General features: G+C 54.5%; 1 pseudogene; it reads left to right on the forward strand.

Moving 5' to 3' along the window:
* Nucleotides 1–15,835: 15,835 nt before the first annotated feature.
* LOC149205203 (25S ribosomal RNA) lies at nt 15,836–16,581 on the forward strand (annotated as a pseudogene; the record flags this gene model as incomplete).

Below are 16,581 nucleotides of genomic sequence, written 5' to 3' on the forward strand. Positions count from 1 at the left end.
ATGGAAACCCCAAATTTTGGGCGCCGGATAGAAACCCCAAATTTGGGCGCCGCATGGAAACCCCAAATTTTGGGCGCCGGATAGAAACCCCAAATTCTGGGCGCCGCATGGAAACCCCAAATTTTGGGTGCCGGGTAGAAACCCCAAATTTGGGCGCCGAGTGGAAACCCCAAGTTTTGGGCGCCGCATGGAAACCCCAAATTTGGGCACCGGTTGGAAACCCCAAATTTTGGGCGTCGGGTGGAAACCCCAAATTTTGGGCGCCGGGTGGAAACCCAAAATTTGGGCGCCGCATGGAAACCCCAAATTTTGGTCGCCGGGTGGAAACCCCAAATTTTGGGCGTTGCATGGAAACCCCAAATTTGGGCGCCGGGTGGAAACCCTAAATTTTCGGCGCCGCATGGAAACCCCAAGTTTTGGGCGCCAGGTGGAAACCCCAAATTTTGGGCGCCGCATGGAAACCCCAAATTTTGGGCGCCGCATGGAAACCCCAAATTTGGGCGCCGGGTGGAAACCCCAAATTTTGGGCGCCGCATGGAAACCCCAAATTTTGGGCGCCGGGTGGAAACCCCAAATTTTTTGGCGAGACATGGAGGCCCTAAATTTTGGGTGCCAAGTAGAAACCCTAAATTTTGGGCGCCGCATGGAAACCCCAAATTTGGGTGCCGGGTGGAAACCCCAAATTTTGGGCGCCCGGTGGAAACCCCAAATTTTGGGTGCCGCATGGAAACCCCAAATTTTCGGCGCCCAGTGGAAACCCCAAATTTTGGGCGCCACATGGAAACCCCAAATTTTGGGCGCCGCATGGAAACCCCAAATTTGGGCGCCGGGTGGAAACCCCAAATTTTGGGCGCCGCATGGAAACCCCAAATTATGGTCACCGGGTGGAAACCCCAAATTTTGGGCGTCGCATGGAAACCCCAAATTTGGGTGCCAGGTGGAAACCCCAAATTTTGGACGTCGCATGGAAACCCCAAATTTTGGGCACCGGGTGGCAACCCCAAATTTTGGGCACCTCAAGGTAACCCCAAATTTTGGGCGCCGCATGGAAACCCCAAATTTGGGCGCCGGGTGGAAACCCCCAATTTTGGTCGCCGCATGGAAACCCCAAATTTGGGTGCCGGATAGAAACCCCAAATTTGGGCGCCGCATGGAAATCCCAAATTCTAGGCGTCGCATGGAAACCCCAAATTTTGGGCGCCGGGTAGAAACCCCAAATTTGGGCGCCGGGTGGAAACCCCAAGTTTTGGGCGTCGCATGGAAACCCCAAATTTGGGCACCGGTTGGAAACCCCAAATTTTGGGCGTCGGGTGGAAACCCCAAATTTTGGGCGCCGGGTGGAAACCCCAAATTTGGGCGCCGCATGGAAACCCCAAATTTTGGGCGCCGGGTGGAAACCCAAAATTTTGGGCGCCGCATGGAAACCCCAAATTTGGGCGCCGGGTGGAAACTCAAGTTTTGGGCGCCGCATGGAAACCCCAAATTTTGGGCGTCAGCTGGAAACCCCAAATTTTGGGAGCCGCATGGAAACCCAAATTTTAGGCGCCGCATGGAAACCCCAAATTATGGTCGCCGGGTGGAAACCCCAAATTTTGGGCGTCGCATTGAAACCGCAAATTTGGGTGCCGGGTGGAAACCCCAAATTTTGGACGCCGCATGGAAACCCCAAATTTTGGGCGCCGGGTGGAAACCCCAAATTTTGGGCACCTCAAGTTAACCCCAAATTTTGGGCGTCGAGTGGAAACCCCAAATTTGGGCCCCGCATAGAAACCCCAAATTTTGGGCGCCGCATGGAAACCCCAAATTTGTGCGCCGGGTGGAAACCCCAAATTTTGGGCGCCGCATGGAAACCCCAAATTTTGGGCGCCACATAGAAACCCCAAATTTGGGCGCCGCATGGAAACCCCAAATTTTGGGCGTCGCATGGAAACCCCAAATTTTGGGGGCCGGGTGGAAACCCCAAATTTTGGGCATTGCATGGAAACCCCAAATTTGGGCGCGGGTGGAAACCCCAAATTTTGGGTGCCGCATGGAAACCCCAAATTTTGGGTGCCGCATAGAAACCCCAAATTTGGGCGCCGCATGGAAACCCCAAATTTTGGGCGTCGCATGGAAACCCCAAATTTTGGGCGCCGGGTGGAAACCCCAAATTTGGGCGCCGGGTGGAAACCCCAAATTTTGGCGCCGCATGAAAACCCCAACGTTTGGGCGCCGGGTCGAAACCCCAAATTTTGGGCGAGACATGGAAGCCCCAAATTTTGGGCGCCAAGTGGAAACCCCAAATTTTGGGCGCCGGGTGGAAACCCCAAATTTTGGGCGCCGCATAGAAACCCCAAATTTGGGAGCCGCATGGAAACCCCAAATTTTGGGCGCCGCATGGAAACCCCAAATTATGGTCGTCGGGTGGAAACCCCAAATTTTGGGCGTCGCATGGAAACCCCAAATTTGGGTGCCGGGTGGAAACCCCAAATTTTGGATGCCGCATGGAAACCCCAAATTTTGGGTGTCGGGTGGAAACCCCAAATTTTGGGCACCTCAAGTTAACCCCAAATTTTGGGCGCCGCATGGAAACCCCAAATTTGGGCGCCGGGTGGAAACCCCAAATTTTGGTCGCCGCATGGAAACCCCAAATTTTGGGCGCCGGATAGAAACCCCAAATTTGGGCGCCGCATGGAAACCCCAAATTCTGGGCGCCGCATGGAAACCCCAAATTTTGGGCGCCGGGTAGAAACCCCAAATTTGGGCGCCGGGTGGAAACCCCAAGTTTTGGGCGCCGCATGGAAACCCCAAATTTGGGCACCGGTTGGAAACCCCAAATTTGGGCGCCGCATGGAAACCCCAAATTTTGCGCGCCGGGTGGAAACCCCAAATTTTGGGCGCCGCATGGAAACCCCAAATTTTGGGCGCCGGATAGAAACCCCAAATTTGGGCGCCGCATGAAAACCCCAAATTCTGGGCACCGCATGGAAACCCCAAATTTTGGGCGCCGGGTAGAAACCCCAAATTTGGGCGCCGGGTGGAAACCCCAAGTTTTGGGCGCCGCATGGAAACCACAAATTTGGGCACCGGTTGGAAACCCCAAATTTTGGGCGTCGGGTGGAAACTCCAAATTTTGGGCGCCGGGTGGAAACCCCAAATTTGGGCGCCGCATGGAAACCCCAAATTTTGCGCGCCGGGTGGAAACCCCAAATTTTGGGCGCCGCATGGAAACCCCAAATTTTGGGCGCCGCATGGAAACCCAAAATTTGGGCGCCGCATGGAAACCCCAAATTTGGGCGCCGGGTGGAAACCTGCTTCCACTGTCACGAGCAACGGGTGGAAACCCCAAATTTGGGCGCCGCATGGAAACCCCAAATTCTGGGCGCCGCATGGAAACCCCAAATTTTGGGCGCTGGGTAGAAACCCCAAATTTGGGCGCCGGGTGGAAACCCCAAGTTTTGGGCGCCGCATGGAAACCCCAAATTTGGGCACCGGTTGGAAATCCAAATTTTGGGCGTCGGGTGGAAACCCCAAATTTTGGGCGCCGGGTGGAAACCCCAAATTTGGGCGTCGCATGGAAACCCCAAATTTTGGGTGCCGGGTGGAAACCCCAAATTTTGGGCGTCGCATGGAAACCCCAAATTTTGGGCGCCAGATAGAAACCCCAAATTTTGGGCGTCGCATGGAAACCCCAAATTTGGGCGCCGGGTGGAAACCCCAAATTTTCGGCGCCGCATGGAAACCCCAAGTTTTGGGCGCCAGGTGGAAACCCCAAATTTTGTGCGCCGCATGGAAACCCCAAATTTTGGGCGCCGCAGGGAAACCCCAAATTTGGGCGCCGGGTGGAAACCCCAAATTTTGGGCGCCGCATGGAAACCCCAAATTTTGGGCGCCGGGTGGAAACCCCAAATTTTGGGCGTCGGGTGGAAACCCCAAATTTTGGGCGCCGGTTGGAAACCCCAAATTTGGGCGCCGCATGGAAACCCCAAATTTTGCGCGCGGGGTGGAAACCCCGAATTTGCGCGCCGCATGGAAACCCCAAATTTTGCGCGCGGGGTGGAAACCCCAAATTTTGGGCGCCACATGGAAACCCCAAATTTTGGGCGCCGCATGGAAACCCCAAATTTGGGCGCCAGGTGGAAACCCCAAATTTTGGGCGCCGCATGGAAACCCCAAATTTTGGGCGCCGCATGGAAACCCCAAATTATGGTCGCCGGGTGGAAACCCCAAATTTTGGGCGTCGCATGGAAACCCCAAATTTGGGTGTCGGGTGGAAACCCCAAATTTTGGACGCCGCCTGGAAACCCCAAATTTGGGCACCGGTTGGAAACCCCAAATTTTGGGCGTCGGGTGGAAACCCCAAATTTTGGGCGCCGGGTGGAAACCCCAAATTTTGGGCGCCGGGTGGAAACCCCAAATTTGGGCGCCGCATGGAAACCCCAAATTTTGCGCGCGGGTGGAAACCCCAAATTTTGGGCGCCGCATAGAAACCCCAAATTTGGGCGCCGGGTGGAAACGCCAAATTTTGGGCGCCGCATGGAAACCCCAAATTTTGGGCGCCACATAGAAACCCCAAATTTGGGCGCCGCATGGAAACCCCAAGTTTTGGGCGTCGCATGGAAACCCCAAATTTTGGGCGCCGGGTGGAAACCCCAAATTTTGGGCGTTGCATGGAAACCCCAAATTTGGGCGCCGGGTGGAAACCCCAAATTTTGGGCGCCGCATGAAAACCCCAACGCTTGGGCGTCGGGTCGAAACCCCAAATTTTGGGCGAGACATGGAAGCCCCAAATTCTGGGCGCCAAGTGGAAACCCCAAATTTTGGGCGCCGGGTGGAAACCCCAAATTTTGGGCGCCGCATGGAAACACCAAATTATGGTCGCCGGGTGGAAACCCCAAATTTTGGGCGTCGCATGGAAACCCCAAATTTGGGTGCCGGGTGGAAACCCCAAATTTTGGACGCCGCATGGACACCCCAAATTTTGGGCGCCGGGTGGAAACCCCAAATTTTGGTCGCCGCATGGAAACCCCAAATTTTGGGCGCCGGATAGAAACCCCAAATTTGGGCGCTGCATGGAAACCCCTTCTGGGCACCGCATGGAAACCCCAAATTTTGGGCGTCGGGTAGAAACCCCAAATTTGGGTGCCGGGTGGAAACCCCAAGTTTTGGGCGCCGCATGGAAACCCCAAATTTGGGCACCGGTTGGAAACCCCAAATTTTGGGCGTCGGGTGGAAACCCCAAATTTTGGGCGCCAGGTGGAAACCCCAAATTTGGGCGCCGCATGGAAACCCCAAATTTTGCGCGCCGGGTGGAAACCCCAAATTTTGGGCGCCGCATGGAAACCCCAAATTTTGGGCGCCGCATAGAAACCCCAAATTTGGGCGCCGGGTGGAAACCCCAAATTTTGGGCGCCGCATGGAAACCCCAAATTTTGGGTGCCGCATAGAAACCCCAAATTTGGGCGCCGCATGGAAACCCCAAATTTTGGGCGTTGCATGGAAACCCCAAATTTTGGGCGCCGGGTGGAAACCCCAAATTTTGGGCGCCGCATGGAAACCCCAAATTTGGGCGCCGGGTGGAACGTCCAAAATTTGGGGTTTCCACCCGGCGCCCAAATTTGGGGTTTCCATGCGACGCCCAAAATTTGGGGTTTCCACCCGGCGCCCAAAATTTGGGGTTTCCATGCGGCGCCCAAATTTGGGGTTTCTATGCGGCGCCCAAAATTTGGGGTTTCCATGCGACGCCCAAAATTTGGGGTTTCCACCCGGCGCGCAAAATTTGGGGTTTCCATGCGGCGCCCAAAATTGGGGTTTCCACCCGGCGCCCAAAATTTGGGGTTTCCACCCGACGCCCAAAATTTGGGGTTTCCACCCGGCGCCCGAAATTTGGGGTTTCCACCCAGCGCCCAAAATTTGGGGTTTCCACCCGTGCCCAAATTTGGGGTTTCCACCCGGCGCCCAAAATTTGGGGTTTCCATGCGGTGCCCAAAATTTGGGGTTTCCACCCGGCGCCCAAATTTGGGGTTTCCATGCGGCGCCCAAAATTTGGGGTTTCCATGCGGCGCCCAAAATTTGGGGTTTCCACCCGGCACCCAAAATTTGGGGTTTCCATGCGGCGCTGAAAATTTGGGGTTTCCACCCGGTGTCCAAATTTGGGTTTTCCACCCGGTGCCCAAAATTTGGGGTTTCCATGCGGCGCCCAAAATTTGGGGTTTCCACACGGCGCCCAAATTTAGGGTTTTGCATGCGGCGCCCAAAATTTGGGGTTTGCACCCGGCGCCCAAATTTGGGGTTTCCATGCAGCGCCCAAAATTTGGGGTTTCCACCCGGCGCCCAAAATTTGGGGTTTCCATGCGGCGCCCAAAATTTGGGGTTTCCACCCGGCACCCAAATTTGGGGTTTCCATGTGGCGCCCAAAATTTGGGGTTTCCACCCGGCGCCCAAAATTTGGGGCTTCCATGTCTCGCCAAAAATTTGGGGTTTCCACCTGGCGCCTAAAATTTGGGGTTTCCACCGGGCGCCTAAAATTCAGGGCTTACATGTCGCACCAAAAATTTGGGGTTTCCACCTGGCGCCTAAAATTTGGGGGTTCCGCCCGCCGTAGAAAAAAAAATTGGGGTTTCCATGTCGCAGCTAAAATTTGGGGTTTCCGCCTGGCGCAAAAGTTTTTGGGGTTTACAAGTCGCGCCCAAGCCTGGGGAAACTTGGGGTTTCCATGTCACACCTAAAAGTTGGGCTTTCCACCAGGTGCAAATTTTTTTGGGGTTTACAAGTCGTGCCCAAGCCTGGGGAAACTTGGGGTTTCCATGTCGCGACCCGGCCGAAACCGGCAGCGCCCAAGCTGGGGGAAACTTGGGGTTTCCATGTCGCGCCCCGACCGAAACCGGCGGCGCCCAAGCCGAGGGAAACTTGGGGTTTCCATGTCGCGCCCCGACCGAAACCGGCGGCACCCAAGCCGGGGCAAACTTGGGGTTTCCATGTTGCACCCCGACTGAAACTGGCGGCGCCCAAGCCGGGGGAAACCGCCCAAGTCGTCACCGCCCGTGTGTCTACTGCACATTCGTGCGGCCCGTTTTCCCGACGCTCCATCGGGCCTTCGTTCGGGTCGTGCACCCATGGAAACCCCAAATTTCGTTCGGGTCGTGCACACATGTAAACCCCAAATTCTGTTCGGGTGGGTCGGGTCGTGTCGTGTGTGGGTGCTCGTGCAAACACGTTCGGGCGAGTCGAGTCGGGTCGGGTCGTGCCATGTCGTGCGTGGGTGCTCAGGAACATGTGGCCGTGCAAAAAACGTTTCCATGCGGCGCCCAAATTTGGGGTTTCTATCCGGTGCCCAAAATTTGGGGTTTCCATGCGGTGACCAAAATTTGGGGTTTCCACCCGGCGCCCAAATTTGGGGTTTCCATGCGGCGCCCAAAATTTGGGGTTAACTTGAGGTGCCCAAAATTTGGGGTTTCCACCCGGCGCCCAAAATTTGGGGTTTCCATGCGGCGTCCAAAATTTGGGGTTTCCACCCGGCACCCAAATTTGGGGTTTCCATGCGACGCCCAAAATTTGGGGTTTCCACCCGGCGACCATAATTTGGGGTTTCCATGCGGCGCCCAAAATTTGGGGTTTCCATGCGGCTCCCAAATTTGGGGTTTCTATGCGGCGCCCAAAATTTGGGGTTTCCATGCGGCGCCCAAAATTTGGGGTTTCCACTTGGCGCCCAAAATTTGGGGCTTCCATGTCTCGCCAAAAATTAGGGGTTTCGACCCGGCGCCCAAACGTTGGGGTTTTCATGCGGCGCCCAAAATTTGGGGTTTCCACCCGGCGCCCAAATTTGGGGTTTCCATGCAACGCCCAAAATTTGGGGTTTCCACCTGGCGCCCAAAATTTGGGGTTTCCATGCGACGCCCAAAATTTGGGGTTTCCATGCGGCGCCCAAATTTGGGGTTTCTATGCGGCGCCCAAAATTTGGGGTTTCCATGCGGCGCCCAAAATTTGGCGTTTCCACCCGGCGCCCAAATTTGGGGTTTCTATGCGGTGCCCAAAATTTGGGGTTTCCATGCGGCGCCCAAAATTTGGGTTTTCCACCCGGCGCCCAAAATTTGGGGTTTCCATGCGGCGCCCAAATTTGGGGTTTCCACCCGGCGCCCAAAATTTGGGGTTTCCACCCGACGCCCAAAATTTGGGGTTCCAACCGGTGCCCAAATTTGGGGTTTCCATGCAGCGCCCAAAACTTGGGGTTTCCACCCGGCGCCCAAATTTGGGGTTTCTACCTGGCGCCCAAAATTTGGGGTTTCCATGCGGCGCCCAGAATTTGGGGTTTCCATGCGGCGCCCAAATTTGGGGTTTCTATCCGGCGCCCAAAATTTGGGGTTTCCATGCGGCGACCAAAATTTGGGGTTTCCATGCGGCGCCCAAAATTTGGGGTTAACTTGAGGTGCCCAAAATTTGGGGTTTCCACCCGGCGCCCAAAATTTGGGGTTTCCATGCGGCATCCAAAATTTGGGGTTTCCACCCGGCACCCAAATTTGGGGTTTCCATGCGACGCCCAAAATTTGGGGTTTCCACCCGGCGACCATAATTTGGGGTTTCCATGCGGCGCCCAAAATTTGGGGTTTCCATGCGGCTCCCAAATTTGGGGTTTCTATGTGGCGCCCAAAATTTGGGGTTTCCATGCGGCGCCCAAAATTTGGGGTTTCCACTTGGCGCCCAAAATTTGGGGCTTCCATGTCTCGCCAAAAATTTGGGGTTTCGACCCGGCGCCCAAACGTTGGGGTTTTCATGCGGCGCCCAAAATTTGGGGTTTCCACCCGGCGCCCAAATTTGGGGTTTCCATGCAACGCCCAAAATTTGGGGTTTCCACCCGGCGCCCAAAATTTGGGGTTTCCATGCAACGCCCAAAATTTGGGGTTTCCACCCGGCGCCCAAAATTTGGGGTTTCCATGCGACGCCCAAAATTTGGGGTTTCCATGCGGTGCCCAAATTTGGGGTTTCTATGCGGCGCCCAAAATTTGGGGTTTCCACCCGGCGCCCAAATTTGGGGTTTCTATGCGGCGCCCAAAATTTGGGGTTTCCATGCGGCGCCCAAAATTTGGGGTTTCCACCCGGCGCGCAAAATTTGGGGTTTCCATGCGGCGCCCAAATTTGGGGTTTCCACCCGGCGCCCAAAATTTGGGGTTTCCACCCGACGCCCAAAATTTGGGGTTTCCAACCGGTGCCCAAATTTGGGGTTTCCATGCGGCGCCCAAAACTTGGGGTTTCCACCCGGCGCCCAAATTTGGGGTTTCTACCCGGCACCCAAAATTTGGGGTTTCCATGCGGCGCCCAGAATTTGGGGTTTCCATGCGGCGCCCAAATTTGGGGTTTCTATCCGGCGCCCAAAATTTGGGGTTTCCATGCGGCGACCAAAATTTGGGGTTTCCACCCGGCGCCCAAATTTGGGGTTTCCATGCGGCGCCCAAAATTTGGGGTTAACTTGAGGTGCCCAAAATTTGGGGTTTCCACCCGGCGCCCAAAATTTGGGGTTTCCATGCGGCGTCCAAAATTTGGGGTTTCCACCCGGCACCCAAATTTGGGGTTTCCATGCGACGCCCAAAATTTGGGGTTTCCATGTGGCGCCCAAAATTTGGGGTTTCCATGCGGCGCCCAAAATTTGGGGTTTCCATGCGGCTCCCAAATTTGGGGTTTCTATGCGGCGCCCAAAATTTGGGGTTTCCATGCGGCGCCCAAAATTTGGGGTTTCCACTTGGCGCCCAAAATTTGGGGCTTCCATGTCTCGCCAAAAATTTGGGGTTTCGACCCGGCGCCCAAACTTTGGGTTTTCATGCGGCGCCCAAAATTTGGGGTTTCCACCCGGCGCCCAAAATTTGGGGTTTCCACCCAACGCCCAAAATTTGGGGTTTCCAACCGGTGCCCAAATTTGGGGTTTCCATGCGGCGCCCAAAACTTGGGGTTTCCACCCGGCACCCCAAATTTGGGGTTTCTACCCAGCGCCCAAAATTTGGGGTTTCCATGCGGCGCCCAGAATTTGGGGTTTCCATGCGGCGCCCAGAATTTGGGGTTTCCATGCGGCGCCCAAATTTGGGGTTTCCACCCGTCGCCCAAAATTTGGGGTTTCCACTCGGCGCCCAAAATTTGGGGTTCCATGCGGCGCCCAAAATTTGGGGTTTCCACCCGGCGCCCAAATTTGGGGTTTCCCTGCGGCGCCCAAAATTTGGGGTTTCCATGCGGCGCCCAAAATTTGGGGTTTCCACCTGGCGCCCAAAACTTGGGGTTTCCATGCGGCGCCGAAAATTTGGGGTTTCCACCCAGCGCCCAAATTTGGGGTTTCCATGCGACGCCCAAAATTTGGGGTTTCTATGCGGCGCCCAAAATTTGGGGTTTCCATGCGGCGCCCAGAATTTGGGGTTTCCATGCGGTGCCCAAATTTGGGGTTTCTATCCGGCGCCCAAAATTTGGGGTTTCCATGCGGCGACCAAAATTTGGGGTTTCCACCCGGTGCCCAAATTTGGGGTTTCCATGCGGCGCCCAAAATTTGGGGTTAACTTGAGGTGCCCAAAATTTGGGGTTTCCACCCGGCGCCCAAAATTTGGGGTTTCCATGCGGCGCCGAAAATTTGGGGTTTCCATCCGGCGCCCAAATTTGGGGTTTCTATCCGGCGCCCAAAATTTGGGGTTTCCATGCGGCGACCAAAATTTGGGGTTTCCACCCGGCGCCCAAATTTGGGGTTTCCATGTGGCGCCCAAAATTTTGAGGTTAACTTGAGGTGCCCAAAATTTGGGGTTTCCACCTGGCGCCCAAAATTTGGGGTTTCCATGCGGCGTCCAAAATTTGGGGTTTCCACCCGGCACCCAAATTTGGGGTTTCCATGCGACGCCCAAAATTTGGGGTTTCCACCCGGCGACCATAATTTGGGGTTTCCATGCGGCGCCCAAAATTTGGGGTTTCCATGCGGCTCCCAAATTTGGGGTTTCTATGCGGCGCCCAAAATTTGGGGTTTCCACCCGGCGCCCAAAATTTGGTGTTTCCACCCGACGCCCAAAATTTGGGGTTTCCACCCGGCGCCCAAATTTGGGGTTTCCATGCGGCGCCCAAAATTTGGGGTTTCCACCCGGCGCCCAAAATTTGGGGTTTCCATGCAACGCCCAAAATTTGGGGTTTCCATGCGGCGCCCAAATTTGGGGTTTCTATGCGGCACCCAAAATTTGGGGTTTCCATGCGGCGCCCAAAATTTGGGGTTTCCACCCGGCGCCCCAAATTTGGGGTTTCTATGCGGCGCCCAAAATTTGGGGTTTCCATGCGGCGCCCAAAATTTGGGGTTTCCACCCGCGCGCAAAATTTGGGGTTTCCATGCGGCGCCCAAAATTTTGGGTTTCCACCCGACGCCCAAAATTTGGGGTTTCCAACCGGTGCCCAAATTTGGGGTTTCCATGCGGCGCCCAAAACTTGGGGTTTCCACCCGACGCCCAAATTTGGGGTTTCTACCCGACGCCCAAAATTTGGGGTTTCCATGCGGCGCCCAGAATTTGGGGTTTCCATGCAGCGCCCAAATTTGGGGTTTCTATCCGGCGCCCAAAATTTGGGGTTTCTATCTGGCGCCCAAAATTTGGGGTTTCCATGCGGCGACCAAAATTTGGGGTTTCCACCCGGCGCCCAAATTTGGGGTTTCCATGCGGCGCCCAAAATTTGGGGTTAACTTGAGGTGCCCAAAATTTGGGGTTTCCACCGCGGCCGCCCAAAATTTGGGGTGTCCATGCGGCGTCCAAAATTTGGGGTTTCCACCCGGCACCCAAATTTGGGGTTTCCATGCGACGCCCAAAATTTGGGGTTTCCACCCGGCGACCATAATTTGGGGTTTCCATGCGGCGCCCAAAAATTTGGGGTTTCCATGCGGCTCCCAAATTTGGGGTTTTCTATGCGGCGCCCAAAATTTGGGGTTTCCACCCGGCGCCCAAAAATTTAAGGTTTCCACTTGGTGCCCAAAATTTGGGGCTTCCATGTCTCGCCCAAATTTGGGGTTTTGACCCGGTGCCCAAACGTTGGGGTTTTCATGCGGCGCCCAAATTTGGGGTTTCCACCCGCCCAAAATTTGGGGTTTCCATGCAACGCCCAAAATTTGGGGTTTCCACCCGGCGCCCAAAATTTGGGTTTCCATGCGACGCCCAAAATTTGGGGTTTCCATGCGGCACCCAAATTTTGGGGTTTCTTCTATGCGGCGCCCAAAATTTGGGGGTTTCCATGCGGCGCCCAAAAATTTGGCGTTTTCCACCCGGCGCCCAAATTTGGGGTTTCTATGCGGCGCCCAAAATTGGGGTTTCCATGCGGTGCCCAAAATTTGGGGTTTCCACCCGGCGCGCAAAATTTGGGGTTTCCATGCGGTGCCCAAAATTTGGGGTTTCCACCCGGCGCCCAAAATTTGGGGTTTCCAACCGGTGCCCAAATTTGGGGTTTCCATGCGGCGCCCAAAACTTGGGTTTCCCCACCCGCGCCCAAATTTGGGGTTTCTACCCGGCGCCCAAAATTTGGGGTTTCCATGCGGCGCCCAGAATTTGGGGTTTCCATGCGGCGCCCAAATTTGGGGTTTCTATCCGGCGCCCAAAATTTGGGGTTTCCATGCGGCGACCAAAATTTGGGGTTTCTTAGACTGAATATGGTCGTTTAGGCCATGGAAGTTTGAGGCAATAACAGGTCTGTGATGCCCTTAGATGTTCTGGGCCGCATGCGCGCTACACTGATGCAGCCAACGAGTTTTTATTCCTAGTTCAAGAGGATCAGGAAATCTTCTCAAATTGCATCGTGATGGGAATAGACCATTGCAATTATTGGTCTTCAACGAGGAATTCCTAGTAAGCACGTGTCATCAACTCGTGTTGACTAAGTCCCTACCCTTTGTACACACCGCCCGTCGCTCCTACCGATTGAATGATCCGGTGAAGTGTTTGGATTGCGTCGACAATGGTGGTTCGCCGCAGTCGATGTCGTGAGAAGTTCATTGAACCTTATCATTTTTTAGAGGAAGGAGAAGTCGTAGCAAAGTTACCGTAGGTGAACCTGCGGTAGGATCATTGATAGCAGGGGTTTTATTTTTTGGTTCGGGTTGGTTGGGTTTCGATTGCAATGTGGGACTTTGTGGTGCGTCTCTAGGGGAGCGGGTTTGGTGTTTGGCGGGAACATTGTTGGTTGCTTGTCTCAAGGTAACACTTGTTTTTTCGTGTGTGCTTGCAAGCCATGCTTGTGCTTGTCCCACCCATCCTTTGTTTTTCTTACCCCCAATGTGTTTTTGCAGGGGGTCTGGAAGCTTGTTTCTTGGGAGCCCTTCCGATGATCTGTTCGGCCGGGCATGGTTGCTGCAGAGTTGAGGTGCTCAGTAAATATGATGGATAAATTCAGACTCATTCGTAGTGGCGGTGCTCGGTCTTTTGTTCGTTGGAAGGCATGGGCCAAGGGTGCGGGCTTCCATAGTTGGTTCTCTCGAAAAGGTGGCGGCGGTTGATGTGTTTCTTGGGTGAGCTTTTTCGCTGGTGGTTGGGTCGAGGGAGTGGTTGCGCACGCGCCTGGTAGCTCAAACCTTCTGTGAGAGGAGATTGTCGGGGTGCGGTCAGTATGGGATGGATGAAGAGCGGTTCAACCCATTGGGCTGGCCACCCTAGTCCCTCCCGACCGTTCCTCGACATGCCCTCGCGGAAGGGTTGGGTGTCGAGGTAACGAAAAACCCATCCCTCGGTCTGAGCTCCATCGAGATCGCAATTTTCCCCGCCGACCCGCATGAGAGTGGCAATCTTATCTCATGCCTCTGTCGTCGAGGGAATTCCTCGTCCTCTCGTGACCCACTCCCCTTCTAAGGGAAAAAGAAGTAGCGGGTTGTGTATTTGTTCCTCCCTTTGGATTGTGGGTTTTTTGTGGGACTTGCGTCATTTCTTTGTTTCGTGGTGTGTGCTTTGCGAACGTCCCTCTCTCTAGTGGCCTTGCACCATCGATGTATTTGTGGCCCACGGATTTCTCCAGCATTGAGTGTCGGCCCATGAAGACTCCTCTTTGGAGTTTTATTCTTTGACCCCCGTTGACTCTCTTTCTGGAAAGGTTGTTGGGTGTTTTGTACATGGAGGGGTGCAATGGTGGGGTGGGTTTGTGTTATTGGCAGCAGTCTAATTGTCGTTTGAAGCCTTGTGCGGCTGGGTTGGGGGGCTGTTTGCCTCTCAGTGACGTGCTCCAGACACTGGTCTCATCGTGGCCCTTGTCTTTCCTATTGGTCAATTTTAGGTTGTGATTTATTTGCTTGGTTGTTTGCTATGTTGTAAAGCTGGAAAGGGTTTTGTGTTGAATGCATGTGGGAGGGTGTGAAGAGGTGAGACGCTTTTTTGATTGGGTGCCTTGTTTGATTTCTTTTTGGTTAGCGGACATCTACTCGGGGTGCTATTGAGCTTCTCTCTTTTCTCGGGATCTTTGTTTCTTTGGTGTTGTTTTCTTCCCTTCTTCCTTTTTCCCCTAGCTTTGCGGAGGATAGGTGGGATTGTTGTGGATTGGTGTTCGGGAAGGACGAAAAGTAGTGCGAGTTCTGAGGGTGGCCACCCTAGTCCTTCTCGATCGCCGTCCCCTGCAGTTCCCCCCTTTTTTTCCGAAGGCGCGGGGTTTGGGAAGCTTGTTCTCTGTTTGAGCCTCCCCTGGTGAGCCGGTAGCCACGTTTGATATCTCTTGCTTTCCTGTTGTTTTCTGCCCTTCTTGCTTTTGGCCCCTTGGCTTTATGGAGAAAAGGTGGTATTGTTGTGGATTGGTGTTTAGGAAGGACGAAAAGCAGTGCGAGTTTCGAGGGTGGCCACACTAGTCCTTCTCGATCGCTGTCCCCGGTAGTTCCCCCCCTTTTTCGAAGGCACGGGGGTGGGGAAGCTTGTTCTTTGTTTGAGCCTCCCCCTGTGAGCCGGTAGACGCGTTTGATATCTCTCTTTCTTTCATGTTGTTTTCTTCCCTTCTTCCTTTCGGCCCCTAGCTTTACGGGGAAAAGGTGGGATTGTTGTGGATTGGTGTTTTGGAAGGACGAAAAGCAGTGCGAGTTCCCAGGGTGGCCACCCTAGTCCTTCTCGATCACCGTCCCCTGCAGTTCCCCCCTTTTTACGAAGGCACGGGGTTGGGGAAGCTTGTTCTCTGCTTGAAGCCTTCCCTTGTGAGCCGGTAGCCACGGTTGATATATCCCTTTCTCTCTTGTTGTTTTCTGCCCTTCTTCCTCGTGGCCCCTAGCGTTACGGATAAAAGGTGAGAAAGAAACTTACAAGGATTCCCCTAGTAGCGGCAAGCGAACTGGGAAGAGCCCAGCATGAAAATCGCGCGGCGGCGCCGCCTAAATTGTAGTCTATAGAAGCATCCTCAGCGGCGGACTTGGGCCAGGTCCCTTGGAAGGGGGCGCCTGAGAGGGTGACAGCCCCGTCGGCCCGGGACCCTGCCACATCATGAGGCGTTGTCGGCAAGTCGGGTTGTTTGGGAATGCAGCCCTAATTGGGTGGTAAATTCCGTCCAAGCCTAAATACGGGCGAGAGACCGATAGCGAACAAGTACTGCGAGGGAAAGATGAAAAAGACTTTGAAAAGAGAGTAAAAGAGTGCTTGAAATTGCCGAGAGGGAAGTGGATGGAGGCTGTCAATGCGTCTCGGTCGGATGTGGAACGGCTCAGGCTGGTCCACCACTCGACTTGAGGTACAAACCAACACGGGCTGCTGCATCGTCACAAGCGCGGGTGGATTACTGCCTGTCGGTTTGCCACTGCGGTGGTCGAGGAACGAAGCATGCGCCCTTGTGGTGGGCCGTGTGCACCTGCGTGCTCGTGGTGTTGGTTGGCGGGCTTTCCATTCGACCCGTCTTGAAACACGGACCAAGGAGTCTAACATGTGTGTGAGTCGGTGGGTTTGAAAACATGCGAGGCGCAAGGAAGCTGATGGGCGAGATCCCCTCTCTTGGGGGGTGCATCGTTGATTGACCTTGAGCTTATGCGAAGGGTTCGAGTGCGAGCACACCTGTTGGGACCCAAAAAATGGTGAACTATTCCTGAGCAGGGCGAAGTCAGAGGAAACTCTGGTGGAGGCTCGTAGCGATACTGACGTACAAATATTTCGTCTGACTTGGGTATAGGGGCGAAAGACTAATCGAACCATCTAGTAGCTGGTTTCCTCCGAAGTTTCCCTCAGGATAGCTGGAGCTCACGCGGGAGTTTTATCAGGTAAAGCAAATGATTAGAGGCATCGGGGGCATAACGCCCTCGAGCTATTCTCAAACTTTAAATAGGTAAGAGGGTGCGGCTGCTCCATTGAGCCGCGCCGTGGAATCGAGAGCTCCAAGTGGGCCATTTTTGGTAAGCAGAACTGGCGATGCGAGATGAACCGAAAGTCGAGTTACGGTGCCGAATTGCGCGCTAACCTAGATCCCACAAAGGGTGTTGGTTGATTAATACAACAGGACGGTGCTCATGGAAGTCGAAATCCGCTAAGGAGTGTGTAACAACTCACCTGCCGAATCAACTAGCCCCAAAAATGGATGGCACTGAAGCGTGCAACCTATACTCGACCGTCGGAGCAATTGCCTGGCTTCGATGAGTAGGAGGATGCGGGGGTCGTTGAGAAACCTCAGGCG

The sequence above is a fragment of the Pinus tabuliformis genome, chromosome 1_2, assembly GCF_031772625.1.
Source record: "Pinus tabuliformis cultivar Carrire ecotype Pingquan chromosome 1_2, CPIR1, whole genome shotgun sequence".
Lineage (NCBI taxonomy): Eukaryota > Viridiplantae > Streptophyta > Pinopsida > Pinales > Pinaceae > Pinus > Pinus tabuliformis.